This window comes from Spinacia oleracea, chromosome 4 (genome assembly GCF_020520425.1).
Source record: "Spinacia oleracea cultivar Varoflay chromosome 4, BTI_SOV_V1, whole genome shotgun sequence".
Taxonomy (NCBI): Eukaryota; Viridiplantae; Streptophyta; class Magnoliopsida; order Caryophyllales; family Amaranthaceae; genus Spinacia; species Spinacia oleracea.
In genome coordinates this window covers 12176641-12180543 of record NC_079490.1, presented here as the reverse complement: position 1 = coordinate 12180543, position 3903 = coordinate 12176641, and positions in this window count along the sequence as shown.

Sequence of the window (3903 nt, the reverse complement as noted above, 5' to 3'; positions counted from 1 at the left end):
TCCTTCAGACGAGGATTACGAGGGTTATCTTTTCCGAACTTGTACTCGGGAGCCGGGTCGTGAATAGTCTTCAAATCCAAAGAAATGCCCAACTTCTTAGGATCAATGCGGCTAAAGCCGTACTCTGCAAAAACAAAGCACAAAACATGTCAGCAAAACGAAGCAGGAAAGAGGACAAACTCACTGAAAAACGGTCTCAGCCGAAAGACACCTACCCCTGTCAAAGATCCTGCTGAGACCGGCAACAGCAAGAATGTCCTCCCTCAAAATGTAATTGAGATTCGGAAGCCAGCTAGACGGCAGTCGATGGTTATCCTCTTGAGCCAAGAACCACTGGAGGAGGTCCACATAGTGGCGATGGTTCCGATCTGGAGCTGCCACACCCCTCATATCAGGATCAGGAGCCACGAACCACTTCGGAGGACGATAAAAGTTGGGATGCTTCGGATCCGTCGGCACACGGACGAGCAACCACTCCGTTTTCCAATTGTGGTCAGAGCTAAGGTAGGGGTACGCCGTGATGTAGTTCGGATCCCCCCTCTTTCGGGACTTCTTGTTGACAATGGTCCACCAACCATACCCATCACCCTTGGAAGCATGGTTGAGAACCAGATCGTGAAGATCCCGAAAAACAGCGACAGAGCAGGGGAAATTGACGAAGTCACACACCCATCTAAATCCGATTATGTGCCTCATAGATTTGGGTGTGAGCTGGGCCAAACTAATGTTGTACGACACCAAAAGCTCGGATACGAACGGATCCAGAGGAAAGCGGAGACCATTCTCCAAATGGTGAGTATACACGGAAATGAACCCCCTCGGTGGATGAGTCACCCGAGGACGCTCTTGCTCAGGAAGCTCGCACCAGTACCCCAAGGCATGCTGAATTCCGTATAGCTCCTCGGCCTTCCGATGATAATTCCCTAACTTCGCTTCCACCAACCAGTCACCGCTGACCGACTTCTCCAACGGACCGTCGATCTGCGTGGTCTCATGCAAAATTGAGGCATACTTGCCCTTCGGATCAGCTTCCGTCCAATGAACTGGAAACTCGGAGTAACGACGACGAGCACCCGAAAAGCCAGCTCTCTCACCAGAGGTTGCGCGTTCATCTTCGGAAGCATCCCAACCAATCGAACTCTTCTCCAACGGCCTCTCCGAAGGTCGACCCCTCGAAGATTTCGGTAACCTCCCCGAAGGCACGTTCTCTCTCTCACTCGAGGAGCCAACAACGAACTTGCTTTTGCCCCTATTCTTTGCCATGGTCGCGAAATCTCGATCTAGGGTTTAGATTGAGAGGTAGAAGGAAGAACGAAGAAAAAAGGAGAACTCAGAAACAAATTACCTTTTTCCGAAGCGGAATTCGCCGATAAAGCGAACAACACAAGTTCCCGAAGTCTAAAGTTGGCCGAATTTCGTAGATCTGAAGAAGCAAATTGCACTGCGATCGCCGGAATTTAGAGAGAGAATGGGTTTGAAATAAGGAGTAAAAAGTTCAAAAGGAGCAAAGCACCCAGTATTTATAGAAAAGAGAAAGGGCGCATCAACTTCCTCAAACCCACGATCTCCATGACACAGTACAATTCCCAACACTTGTCATCAATGCAAATCATCCCTTTTCAAAAAAGAGAGGGAACTTTCGGACTTCTGACAGCTGGAAACCCACCCATTTAATTCTAAATGGACCGGGTCTGGGGGCATGTTGTTTGGGCTCCCAATTGACTCTCAATTGGGCCATTAAGTCCAAAGCCCAATGGCTCTAAACAACAACATCGAACCCACCAGTGGCTATTCAGCCATCCATTAAGGCCCAAGGCCCAATAGTAATAAATGACCTATGGGCATTTATTATGCAAACACTATAAATAGGCCGCCAAGGCTCACACCTCAAGGTACGTCCAATTTACCGCCTTAAGACTACTCTTCTAGAGAACTTCTCTCTAGAATCCGAGCATCATTCTTACTTAGGCATCGGAGGGGCTTTCCTCGGAAACACCCCCGAGGCTAGTGACTTTGCTCTTGTGCAGGTGAATTCGGACTCCACTCATTCAAACAAGCAAGATCTTCAACACATACAAAGGGGCCTTCATTCGAAGCCCATTGTTTCCATCTTTACAACACAGGAACAATGTATATTATTCTTAGCTATGTAACAACATTGGAAGTTATCCTACTAACTATTTAAAATTAGTCCTCTGGTCAACAATTGTCACAAGCTGATCATATGACTTCCAATTAAAAATATGAAGAATTTAATCAATACAAAGAATGAAAATTGTCTAATTTTTTATGTGAAAATACTCATATTCTTTACGGAAATGCCTTAAGTAACCTATTTTAATAATGGAAGGTAGTCTATACTCTACAGAAGACACGACATTAGGAAAACGATTAAAGATAATATAAACATTTATACATGTAAATTTTATCTTACCGTAAAAAAGACATCTTTATTTAATAATTGGTATTTATCTTTGGAAAGTATCTTTGACAAATTTTTAATTCAGTAAGTAGGATTATATATATTTGACAAAACTATTTTATCAATCAAAATTCATTTAACATAATCTACGTTTACCTAAATAATCTTCTTTATGCTATTAATGTAAGAGTACTAAAATATACTAACTCCGTTTCAAAAAGATCTTTACAGTTACTATTTGCACGGACTCCAATGCAATATTTAACTACTAATATATCCAATTTCGTATGTGAAAAAATTATAAAAATTTGATATTCTGAAAATACATCCCGAGACCAATCTAACAAGATTTTACATGTAACCTTTTGATGTATATAATGGTGAGAATTTACGGTCAAAGTTTTTATACTTTGGACACATTTTCCAAAGCGTAAAGAATTTTCTGAAACGGAGGTAGTATATTTTTTTCCTTCGTAAAACAAATTTGTCAAATGAATATTATGCATACTTTAAGAAATATGTATTGTTTCTTATATTTGTGATTTTTATGAAAACAATAGTAAGGTAAATATCAATTATTGATGTTAGAATTGATAAGGTATATCTCCCAACATCTTTCATATTTATTAGTTATAGATTGTACACAGATTCTTATGTACAAGTGATGTACAATAAATATTGTAAACGCGAATAAAAGTTAACCCAAAATGCTTAATAATTACACTTATATATGTAAAAGTTATCTATTATTTAGAGATAAAAAATTTCAATTTAATAAAAAATAATTTTCAAAATTAATAATAGTATAAAATTAATTACTTAACCCTTTAAAATGTTGATCTATCAACTTTTTATTTTATAATATAAAAGTTAGTCAAAACATATTAAAAATTACAAAGATAGGTAAAAGTTATAAATATATGGGTAAGAGTTATATTGGTGTACAATAAATTTATTGTACACCTTATACATGCAAGACCGTTTGATAATTGTATATCATATTCTCATTGTTCCACCTGTATAAAGTAATGTGACCACTGACCAAGGTAGATGCCTTGATAAAGTATAAAGTAAAATATATTTTGCTTATAAAGTAATTTGGTATTTGTTATCAGGGAACAAATTTATGATTAACCTTTTAATATAGTAACAACTTTTTTTTATTATTCTCCGTAGGAGGAAATATAAATTTATCTTATTTGTCTTTTTAGCACGAAATAACATATAAAGTTTTGGAGCATATTTTCTCAAAATAGTAGGTAAAGTCTAGAGGGTGATAATCTATTAGACAATCACACGAGAATTTTTTTTTTTGGTTCTACTACGAGCTGAGGAATTCCCACCGGTTTCGGCGAGCGCACTAATCTTTGGCGTGAGTTTGCATGGGTACCTCGATGGACAACATCTCTCCCAGTTGAGGTTTTTTTTCCATACCTATGGCTTAAACCCAAGACCTTGGTTAAGGAGCAATAGTCCTTAAC